We start from the raw sequence: 13,133 nt of genomic DNA on the forward strand, positions 1-13,133 counted from the left end.
GTCACATGTTCGTTCTTAACAGCATTCCATCCTTTGGGGAGCTCAGGCGAAAGTTCATGTATAACTTTTTAGAACGCTTGAAAACAAGTTGCAATGGTCTTATTATAGCAGTACTTAACTCAGATGCGTATTTTTACTCGCCTACTTTTAAAGTGTACAGAGATCTACTTTATACTTTATAGTCTTTTTTCCATTGAGCATTATCTTTTTTTGTGATGTGTGCAATCTCTGTCCGGTCTTTTATAATCTTTTTTGTCCGTGTTTTTTTTTCTTGTTTTTAACTGATATGGGATGATGTTGTTTTTATCCTGAAATAAAGCTAATAATAATAATAATAATAATTATAGTTAAAAAACACAGTAAGTTTTATTGATTGCGTAAAATCGCCGAGAACGCCAATTAATCAATGTGTATACATCGATCAACACATAGAGGCTGTCTTAAGGGGTAGAGGAGAGAGCACGAGGTCACATGAGGTCGTCCGCTCTCACTGTGGCGGGAGTATCAAAATCACCACAAAGCAGAGTACTTGTGTTTTTGTTTTTATCACCTTCCTCGATCGCTAATTTTGCTATTTAAGTACATAAATAATCCTCATAAACATGCAAGTGGATGATAAGAAAAGCACCTACATATTGAAACATGGAGTACAGTGAGCGAGCCCGAGCCCTAGCCCGGCCGATGGAAGAAAAACCACAATAAAAAAAGTTAATTACATGTCATCAATTTGAGAGTAGTTTAAAGAAACAAAATCCTTCGTATGGAAGACTTCGTATTGACGTTAAATTGGCACACTCTGTGTACACAACATCATACGAAGCGACATGTACCGCGCGCATGCTGGCTAAAGCGACTCCCCAGGGTATTGCTAAAAAGAGTTTTGTCAGATAAGCACATTTTGTCAGATAAGCGCCGTACACACGTCTATGGAGCGCATAGACGCAGAGTGGAATAGATCACAGGTGACTGTGGATTGTCCAACGACTGCCCGTTGTTCCTCAGGGTCTTAGACAGATGAAACACATAGTGGGCAACTATACTTGATCGGCTATTTTTACCTCGTTTTCTGTTTTATTATAGCTTACGAGTATGGGTTCAGCTCTTTCCATATTTCATTCAGGGGACAGCTATAACGTACAGGGCAAATGTTGTTTTCCCGTCAATACATGTGAATATACCCCTAGACATCGAACGTGTTCGAGGCAGTCCCCACCGATAATTGTTTTAAAGTATACGATTGGAACGACTTTGGGATAATCGGATTTTTATATTTTTTAAATTTCTCAAATGTGTTGGATGTAAGATAGTTTTACGTTGCAGCAATATAAATTACTCATAAAAACAAGTGTGTAATGTAAAAAGAAAAGCAGGTGAAATTACGTTTGTAGATTAAATCGGCATTTCTTCACCATCCAATTATCCAAATTAGTTCCAATCGTGTCAAGGACTCTGATAACATATCAAGGTTTTTTTAAACACTGCAAGAAGACAGGATACTCAATCAATCCTGACGATGTCAAGATCATCTCATGCGAAGATCATTGCATCAAACTCAGAGTGAAAGAGGCTATTGACATCAAAACACAACGGCCAGCCCTTAATAGGGATGAAGGATGGAAATTCCAGCAGTTTACAATGCCCTCCTGCGGTCAGTAGACCTGTTATGCGTCATCGTTCTATTTACAATGACACAACAGCTGATGAAGGCTGAGTGATTCAGTCGAAATATTCTACCGAATGCAAAATCGCTCTGAGTTACAGGAATTACCGCGAATAGAAGGTTTTTGTTGTTGTTGGTTTTTTAAAAGATAAATTTATTTCAACATGGTCGCAAATAGAACAAATCTACATAATATTAACTGTGAATGCATTAAAATTACAGCGCGTCTTGTCTGAAACAAAAAACAAACCAAAAATAATTAGCTGTTTAATTACAAAGATCATCATACGAATGCTTTCAAGATGCATTCTTCTCCTGAAAGTCTTACAAGGCTTGAAAACTTTGCGATGAAATCCTCATTTTGTTCATCATCTTATAAGTGAAATACAATGTGTTCATCCATGAGTAAAGACAACATTTTAATTGCATAACATAGGATTAAAGGGAAACTTTAATCCCATCAAGAGTAACCGAATTTCGAATATTCCGAACTGTATATTTTACACAGGAAGTAATACAATAAATAATGCCAGATGTTGCGTTATTATAGAAATAACGGACGATGCGCTGACTAGTCAGACTTCCCTCACGATCAATTTCAAGGTAATCCCCATACTTTTTTCCTTATACCGGCAATCTGGCACTAACTTACAGATTACTACTTTTAGCTGCGAATAAAAATTCTAAAGCACCGTACTTGTGAATCATATAAAACGCTGCTTTCATGAATGTAAAGAATCTATATGAATGATTACTCATTTTCTATGCTATAGCACTGTCAATGAGCAATATGCGAAATGATCAGGGCGTTCAATAAAATAATTTGAGGAACTTTAATGACATAAACAGAACTTTGAAGTATGCTCTATTGCAGATTCAAGTTCATTATTCGGACTCTCAGAATCTGGTAGTTATCCAAGTAGGACGACGCAGGCCGACCTTGGTAAGTATGTTGTGAGCAATTATTGTTTTCTCTAAATATGTCTTTGTTTACAGACCTATTATGTGCATGTAAACTAGAATCTAAGGCGTCACCATTAACGTTGTCTGTAACATGACATGAGGAAACATACCATTCCAGTCGAGAACCTTTTATTTTATTCAATTTCATTTCCATGGTCGTGATCCATACAAAATAAAATTCGGTAATTCCATACGATAAAGCGCAAAAACATGATATAATGCCAAAGTGATAGACGCTCGGATTTTTGGAAAAGTTAAATCTTGCAATTTCTTATCGGTGTGATTGTTGCCCGTTGCGTTTGGCAGTCTGTTCCATAATCGTGTTTTTCACAGCTAATTACAACACACCTATCCATCATTAAAAGTATGATGTAATATTGTTTGCATAAAACTAAGATCAAAAACTTTCTGGTGAAGATCAAATCATATGTGTCGGCTCTTGGGTTGTCGGTGCTGGATAAAATTTTGTTTTGCCGCCAGTTTTTTGTGTAATAGTATGTAATTTCGTATTGTTCGGGGCTGTTGTTGTCGGGGTCCCGAACAGCTTTCCATACTAATAAAAGTAACATTTTTTCTTCCGAAGGCAAACAGTTTCTTTCTCTTCGCACGGATTCTTCTCGAAAAATCTTGCTCTATATAAATATATATTTACACACATATATATATATGTAAACTTGTCGTGGATGTGTGACTTTTTATATTCAAATTTAAAGTGATGTAAGCATGCTTCCGACGTTAATTGTTTGAATAATTATTCATTAATTTTCAAGGATTGCTAATCCAGGACGGCTACAAAGATGCTTAGTGATTGAGTTATCGTAATCCGTCAGTATTCTTCAATATCATCCCGCTTTTTCTAACTGATCATGGAACAAAGATCAAAATCAGATTTTTTTAAATATGAAATACCCGACCGTTTCCGTAATCAAATTTTAATGCTCAGTCCAAGAATGTCGATTTCATATTGAAAGCACGTGGAAAGACGTAGCACCTATGTACATCGGAGTCTTTTTTACAGCAAGGGTATTTTTCTGTACCAAGATATGGTATTTCTATAGATTATAAACTTTGAATTCTTATGGAGGCAAAAATAAGAGCTCCTCCCATCTTGATACATTCAACCTACGAATTCCAATTTTTCATACCACTACAATTCATTCACATTTTTATCTCTTGATGATATTGATGATTTTTTTGGAAATTTTACGACCAAAGATACATATATTGTCTTTCAGGACGTATTCGCCGCACTGGTGATGATGGCATGCTCGGTTCCGGATCTGATTAGCCGCTGAAAGATAGAAATGTACACAGACAAGCTGAACAACCCCAATCACAAACGTTGCAATAACACCAAAACAACAAATGGATATTACTTAAGCAATAAACCACATCAAGTGACGGTGTACCATTATATTTTGACCATTCCACGATATATGCTAGAGCAATAGCCAGTGCATTTATGTCGTGAAATGGATAGTTCGTAAGACGCCGATAGTCTGGGGCAGGGGACCAGAATATCGCCGCCGCCTGCAGCGACTCGGAGCTGTCTTGTGTTGTAACCGTCATAACATACTGTCAAAGTGCGCGGGCGCTTCAAATTGAAAAACGCTGCTGCGCCGAGACAGTACCAAGTTGTTGATGTCGGAGTTTAAGTAGTAGTTGACGGCTTTTAAGTTGCAGGTATCGGATGAAACTTTATAGGTGTCGGTTCTTGGGTTGTCGGTGCTGGATAAAATTTTGTTTTGCCGCCAGTTTTTTGTGTAATAGTATGTAATTTCGTATTGTTCGACTGTTGTTGTCGGGGTCCCGAACAGCTTTCCATACTAATAAAAGTAACATTTTTTCTTCCGAAGGCAAACAGTTTCTTTCTCTTCGCACGGATTCTTCTCGAAAAATCCTGCTCAATATAAATATCAGCTCCGTTCAACTTTCTGGCTCTACGAAACACCTATTCTATGTCTGTAAAACAGCTAAATATGGCCACGATCAACTTTGATCCGTTCACAATTGGCCCATTTAGCTTACGTTGGACGTATGGGGGCCCGTTCTGGTCAAAATTATGTTTTATTAATTTTAGTATGTTAGAATTAATTTTATGTAGACTGGAATTAATTTACTAGCACCTCGAATTAATTGTATGTTTCTTTTAATTAATTTTATATGCTTTAATTAATTTTGTGTAGTCATGCCGAATTAATTTTATGTGTTCCAATTAATTGTTTCTGCTTATCTTTGCTGTAATTAATTTTATGTAGTCTAGAATTAATTTTGCTTACATTTCAAATTATTTATATGATTTTTATATGCCGGCATTACTTTTATGTAGTCTAGATTTAATATATTAATTCCTTCAATTGATTTTGGTTTCAAAATGTTTTCATGTGCTGTAATTAATTTAATGTGTGCTAGAATTAATTTCTACAAGTGTCTTGAATAAATTTTGTGTTCGGTCGAAGTAATTATGTGTGTTCGCTCGAATTAATTATGTGTTTGAGCGAATTAATAATATGTGTTCGCTCGAATTAATTATATGTGTTTGCTCGAATTATTTTCGGCCGATCCCACAGTCCTTTGCGCACGCTTTCTTAAATCAGTACCCTAACCCTAACCCTAACCCTAACCCAAGTAGTTGGTTAGTCGGCATTATTGTTCCATTTTTAAGAAAAAGGACCCAAGCAAACAAGAAAATTATAGAGCAATTACCTTATTGAGCATCTTCAGTGAAAGTTTCACCATTATTATGAATGAGCGTATTAAAATTGGGCAAAGCAGCACAATATTGTTCCCGAATGTCAAGCGGGTTTCCGAGAAGGTTATTCCATTGTGGACCATTTCTTTACATTATATGCAATTCTCTAAAAATCATTGGCAGAGCGGGGAAAGAAATTATATTGTCTTTTTGTTGATTCGAAAAGGCGTTCGATTCTGTTGATAGGACACGACTTCTGTAAAGACTATCTCTAGAGGGAATTAACGGCAAAATGTACAATATGATGAAAGCAATTTATTCTGATGTAAAATCGAGTAGTAGTTAAGGAAATGTTATGTCAGATTATTTTGATTTGAAAAAGGTGTTCGCCAAGGTTGTATGTTAAGTCCTATTTTGTTTAGTTTTTAGATCAATGAATTTGCTAAAATGATGGAAAGTTCGGGATACTCGGGAATACAATTATTACCAAATGATATACTTCAATTATTTCGTTTGTGGTGTGCTGATGATATTGTCATTTTTTCAACCACAGTGATTGGATTAAAAAGGCTTATCGATATTTTATACGATTTTACATTGAAATGGAAAATGAAAGTAAATTTATCGAAAAGTAGAATAGTGGTTTACAGAAAGGGAGGATATCTTAGTAGATATGAGCGATGGTATTTTTGGGAGAATGAGTTAAAGGTTGAAAGTCCTTACGGGTATCTGGGTTTAATTTTGTCATGTAAAGGATCATTTTCAGTAACTACAAGAAATATGTCTGTGAAGGCGAGGAAGAAAATAGCTATACTTGGCAAGTGTGTCAAAAATCTGAAATGTTTCCATCCAAAGACTTATGAACATCTGGAAAGAGTGCAGTTATTATACTGCCGACAATACCTGGGAGTGTCAAAGGGTACTTCTAGTTGTACTGTTTAGGGCGAATGTGGCAGATTACCATTGTTTTGCTATTATGTCAAGAGATGTGTCAAGTATTGGCTTCACCTGTTAGAAATGCTTGAATCACGTTTACCATCTAAAGCGTACCGTATGTTACGTAATATGGATGAACAAGGGAAATAGACATGGGCCACTGATATGAAAAACTTATTATACTTGTATGGTTTTGGTCATGCCTGGCTAAACCAAGGAATTGGTAACATAAATGTGTTTTGTCAGAATTTCTTATGAGGGTGAGAGATGTAAAAAGGCAAGAATGGTGGTCTGAAGTTAGTGTAAATGAGAAAACCAGTTACTACAGGAATTTTATTTGGAAATGTATCTTTCATGTATTGATTTATATAAATATCGTACAGCATTGGCTAGATTCCGATGCTCTAGTCTTCCATTGGAAATAGAAACTGGACGATATAGAGGAATCGATAGAGAATATGTGATTTGTAAATTATGTTGTAAAGGAATAGAAGATGAACATCACTTTCTTTTTATTTGTTCGGCATTGGATAATTAAAGAGAAAAGTACATCCCAAAGAAATTTTGTAGATCACCATCACATTATCAATTCAACATATTAATGAAAACAAATGACGGGTCTTTGATTAAGAATTTAGCATTATTTATTTTTCACGCGTTCGAAACTAGAGACAAAGTGTGATTACGAGAAAATATGTGTACTTCAATAATCGTTTCAAACTTGTTTTGTATGACTGATTGACACTGTATTCGGATCGGTAAACATATAAAGGCCGGAGGCCCATATTATGCAGAAATAAACATATATATAAAAATAACATTGCTTCAATTTTGGAGGCATAGGCCCTCGTGAGAGGAGACTATTTGCCAAACCGACATCGGACAAAGGGTACCTTCTCTCGGCGCCATTAATGTATTTATTCATGCAATAATGTTAAATTCCCAAAATAACTTTGAGGATGGCCAGGTGCCAAATCGATATTTCATCAATATACTAATTGTGGTTTTTGTTATTTTGCGACTTCATTAGTAAATTAATGGCAATTATAATCACTCGTCATGCGTAAATGCATTTACTTTGGCAACCATAGCATTTATCAAATATATTTTCATTTGCCCATATAGATTCTCAAGCATGCCACCCGTGTGACGTTTCGATAGACACTTCTCTGAATGTAAACCCTGCAGACGTGAAAAAGGTGAGTGAAATTTAGGGTAATGATTTGCAATTTTCTTTGAGGTAAAGCATTGATCAGTGGTAAATTTACCAGCAATTCCTTTTCTAATGGTGTCTCAAGGCTATATGTACATTTTATCATTATTTGCCAATCTTTAATCTTTATGGTTTGGGTTTTAAAGGAAAAGCAGAAAGAGTTTGTTTTTTATTTATGCTTTGTCGTGATTTTGTGTCATCTGTTTCAACTTGCTTTCTTGTCCTGTAACCACATTTTATGTTTTTACTAAAATCCTCCTGTTATTGCGGTCTCTGTATGATATCTGTGTTGAAGTTTGAAATAACTAATAAATTAAGTTAAGCGACAGTCGTAATGTATTAGTATAGAAAAAAATCATACATTTTCACAGCAAGAGCTATGTGGCATCAACGGATTTACACTGGATGAAAATTTTGTGAGAAATAAATTAGAATAAGCTTCATCCAAAAAAGACGAATACATTTTGGAAACACTATGACACGAGAGAACAATAAACACTGTGGTCGAAAATAACGTTTGCGTATACAAAAAAAGTAATGTGCTGACGACTTGAATGATAGTTATAGGATTTTGAAAATTGACTGAGACAGGTTATTTTACAACAGAAGAACAAACACATTGGGAAAAGCAACCAAATATACAACTTAGCCAAGGAAAGTTAAGATAATTCCTTGTAAATAAGATTTTGAAAAGAAAGCTACTCGCAAAGTGGCTTGTGGAGAAAGTGTGGATTAGGTTCATACAATATAGAATAATCTACTGCTTTAATAACATGCTGCTTAAATGAGTCCAATGGGTAGGCCATTTGAAATTGTAATTCGTACTGGCGAGTGACCTTTGCTATTTTTATCGGAAAACCTTAGAAGCACGGATAACAGACCAGAAGTAGCCCAGCACTTTATTTTGAGAAAGCTTACAGAATGCATAAAAAACAGAAATAATCGGTAGGCCGCGGTTTTCTCACCTCACCCCCATTAACTTTTTCGGAAATATGCTTAGCGACAAAATAAGCCTTGTAAAATGAAAGACAAAACTTCGAAGTTTATACTTGTCGATACCATGTGCAATCGCACGATGCCGACTGGACAAAGCTTCCCTTTGAGACAATGTCTGTCATTTCGAGGCTACTGGTCTTCAACGTTCAAAAAATAGCGAGAGCTAAATGACTCGAGTTGACGGTCTCTCTTAGTGAAATTCTATAAAGGAGAGGAACCAATACCTTTGTTAATTCATGCTTTCAACTGTTGTCGAGTATAATACATAGATGTATCGAAATTTAGAATTTACGTGTGTGAACTATTTTGTTGTTGGCAACTATGGACGTTCACAGTGCAATCATATTCATTTTGTAGAGGTCAATATGCATGCATATACACTGTTCTCGGAGAGAACCATAGACAGTGGAAGCGGGAACCGACGGTATCATAGTGAAATGTGGCCAAAACCGATATTCCAATCCAGTTCCGAATCGGAGGCTGCATATAGCCAGTACTGTTAAGGCACAGGTTAAGATGTCTGAATCTTTTGAATATAAAATACTTCCTGACAAAGAGAATACTGCAATTTCAATGTTTATTACAAAACCTTTGCACATGAAGAAAATCGACAGTTCTGAGCAAGTACCAAGCTGTAAAAATTTTACGAGCCGATCTTGCTAGCTGGCAGCGATGAAAACTAATGCGTTGTGCAGTGTCCCTGAAGTCGGCATGATCTCATCGTCATGTCCATTGTTTGCGGTGCAAATACTTGATCTTGCTGGTTCTCGAAATAAAGTCAAATAATACCCGACAGTTACTGTCGTTATGCTTACCCACAAAGTTTGCCAAGTTAGACTATAGACCTACGGAAAATGATTGCCAATTTCTTCTGTTGAAAAAGTATGTTCTTTAACACCATGCTTTTCGCAAGATCGGTGATATCATTTTATTTTCGTTATGATTAATCAATGCACTAAACGCCCTTGAAATATTTCACCGCCTATAAAAGAGTTCCTCTTTTTCAAGGACTGACACATGTCGACTTTAATAAGCATCGTCCATTGAACAGTCGGTCTCGACGTGTCGTACAATGCCAGTAATTGTAACCGTTTTTATCTCGCCATGACCCCCTAAGTCTGATTTTGGTGTCTTATGTGTGACATAGAACATTGATATACAAACATGCGATATTGTCGATGTCGGAACCTCAGACAATTTTATCTTACGTATCTTTCAGGAAGTTTGTAGCTGTCGGCGTCCTCTATTAAAAGATTAATTCAATCAGTGAAATTATTATTGAACTTGTCCAATAGCGCTGATCGTAAATGACGTCACTTTTTCTCATTCATATGCATAAATAAATATTTCTCCGCATTTTCCGCATAAACGACGAAAACAAAACCCGCTAGTGTTACAATGGCTACTTAAAGTCACACTAATTCGTATGAATTTATGGTTCAGACTACAAGCTACAACAACAGCCGCACATACAACAACACAATTTATCCGAATTTTAGGCAGCGTTGTCCGAAGTCGCATGCGTGCAGCTATATTTGGTAACAAGCTTGAAATCGCGATCAACGCTATTACATCAAGGTGATTCTGTATTCATTTGACTAGTATCGACACACCAGGGACTGTAACATTAGTGTTGCAGAATCATTACCGCGAATAGATCGTAAACATTTCGTACTTGTCATATATCTGCATCAATATTTGCATTCATTTACATAATTGTGCTCTAAAATGACCGATGACGTAATGATCATGTAGTAGAATCGAAATGCTGAAAGCCACGACGCTTCTCAATGATGAAATAAATGACATTACGAAAGGGAAAAAAGGGAATTGGTTTGTATACATTACAGATTAGAGTGCTGCTTTCCTTCTCAGTGATCGAAGGGAACGTTTTAGGAAAATGAAGGTGATAGCACGAGGGTTTTCCGTGAACTTTGAACTCGCTAGTCCATCCTTACAGAATATGCTCAATAGTCCTAGACCATATGAGTTCAACTATAAGTGATCGAAAACTAAATTTCCATTTCACTTAAGTCGCCAGGACGTAGAAACAGTACACGTTGATGTTGATGTCTCCGGGGGATAAATATTTGTACTCTCAAAACGTCACACACATTTTTATTCTCCAATAACAACTCTGCACTGTGATCTCCATTTATTTTTTTATTGTATGTCACGATGAAATAAATTAAAGTTCCTCCAGGCACAGAGTAAATTTTGAACCTCGACATGAGGTACATATTAACTTAATACTAAATATTCTAAGGGTAGATATTGAATGCAAATATTCTTAAACTTTTACAATTTAACACTTGTAGACAAAAACTGTACTTTGAGCTTTGATAGTACTGATCGTTCCCTAGTTCATCAGGGACTGTCAACAAAAACTTTTACATAATATCTCTCAGCACTGTGATCGATGTGATCGATCGTACCCTATAACTTGTCACCATCAAATTAAAGAATGGTTTGATGGAGAGCATATTTTAATCGTGTCCCGCGTTCCAGTCGGAGAGTTACTGCTAATTAGCAGGAATCACGAATTGAAAATGTCGACAAGTCTAAATATATCACTTCATTTTTACATTCATTGACTCTAGAACGTATGATATGAGCATGATTTCCCAGGGGGTTATCAGAACATCTCAATTGTCTTTGTGAGACATTAGGATGGACGTGTCATTCAAGTCGCTGCCTTATGATGATATTTATAAGTCGGAATGAATAATGTAAGAAATCAGGCTATATCTACAAGTTGAAATGATATCGGTCGGATATAATAAGAGATATATCAAAAATGACAAATTATGTGTCTTGCTCTGCATGGTTGAACAGTTGAACTTCGTCATCATAAACTGTGTGTTAAAAGTACGATCCTAAAATATGTAAGGACACTGGCTTTGATTGTTAACTGAAAGGAAATTGCAAGAAGGAATACGAACTTTCCTTTTCAAGCATTCTATATAATATTTATGCATTGGATTGTTATTTAATGATGTGAATGATACAGAACTTCCTGTTTTACTGCGGTTTGTAAATGAAATGATCGAACGCATTGAATTTGTCGCGCAAATTTCTCAAATATCATTGTTTGTAGTCGAAGTTTGACTTTGACATTAGATAGTGTCCAGGCTCCAGTCTATGATTTCAAACAATATCATTTTATATTCCCTTAGAGGCAAAATTGGCAGCAAACACGAATTCAAAATACTCAGGATAATTGAAGATGAATAGATTAATGTAGTATTGTTGCAATAAGGTGTGGTTAGATATTTTGTACGCACACGTCATGATCTTCGTTTCCCTTATCAACTACAGCAATATGCTGCAAGGTTAGAGCGATATTTTAAAGATGTAATTCTTTGGAATAAAAGAAGTTTTTCTGAGCTCAGCAGTGATGAACAAACGCTAGATAAGTAAAACGAAATGTTACTCGTAGAGATATACAAATGATTGAACTGTGTAGCTTAAGAAGCAATGATCGTACGGTTTGAGAAACACACTAAAATATTACTTCTGAATAGTGCCAACATGTTGCCCCTTTTAATATGCCGCGGAAGAACTTACGACTTCGAAATCATGCGCCTGAAATGTGTAATGCATTGAACGCGAAACTTGTATTTCTTCTGCTCCATATCTGGACATTTTACTCGAATTTGACTCTAATGGTCACCTTTCTACTAGGCTATATGACAAGAGAGATGATTTCAACTTTAGTATAATCAATTTTCCTCACCTCATCAGTAATATTCCACTCTCACCAGCTTGTAGGTATACATTTCCCAGCTTACTCGATATGCAAGAGCATGCAGTTCATATAGTGATTTTGTAGAGAGACATGGCCATCTCTCTCATAAACTGTTAAATCAAGGTTACACCAGAGCAAGACTTGTGTCTACATTCAAACGCTTTTTTGGCAGGTATCGCAAGCTGGTACATAAATATAATATCTCTCCTCGACAAATGATCGATGGCATCGATAACATTGAACCTTAGTTAGTGACCGCTACCTATCTGACTTACTGATTGCTTTATGGCGGGTGCCACATATGGGGCAGGATGCGCTTACTATTTTCGAAACACCTGACATCACTTCTTTGTCTTTTGGCCAGAGGCCCTTATATGTTTCTTTCGTGAATTTGACTTTGTTTGTGTACCGTCTATTTACTGTCTGTTCTGTGCTGTTTTGTGTCTATGTTTACAACTATTGTCTTACGAATTCTGACCTAGCGTTATTGGATTATGGATTGGTATGATTGCAATTATTTTTCTGAGGAAATATGTCTAATATATACCCACGTGTTATTTATTTATTTATTTATTTATTCATTCTGACATCCGACAGGCGTAGCCCAATCACTGGATGCAAACAGAGGAAAAATAAAACATGAAAAAGACAAATCACAACATGCAGAAACTACTATTAAGAAAGGCACTAAACAAGTGACAACAGAGACTGACAAATATCAAAAACTCTCGGTAGTAAAATGACTATCAGCAAGAGATAATAAAACAGATGACACTTGGGTTTTAAAAGCACTAAGACTGGTAAACAAATCAATATCAAAACGATAGACACTATTTAAAAGTGACATTGCCCGAGACGAAAAACAATATTTAGACAGGTTTACGCGGTGATTTGGTATCCGGAAAAGGTCAGAAGACCTGAGACG

The sequence above is a fragment of the Ptychodera flava genome, chromosome 7 (assembly GCF_041260155.1).
Source record: "Ptychodera flava strain L36383 chromosome 7, AS_Pfla_20210202, whole genome shotgun sequence".
Taxonomy (NCBI): Eukaryota; Metazoa; Hemichordata; class Enteropneusta; family Ptychoderidae; genus Ptychodera; species Ptychodera flava.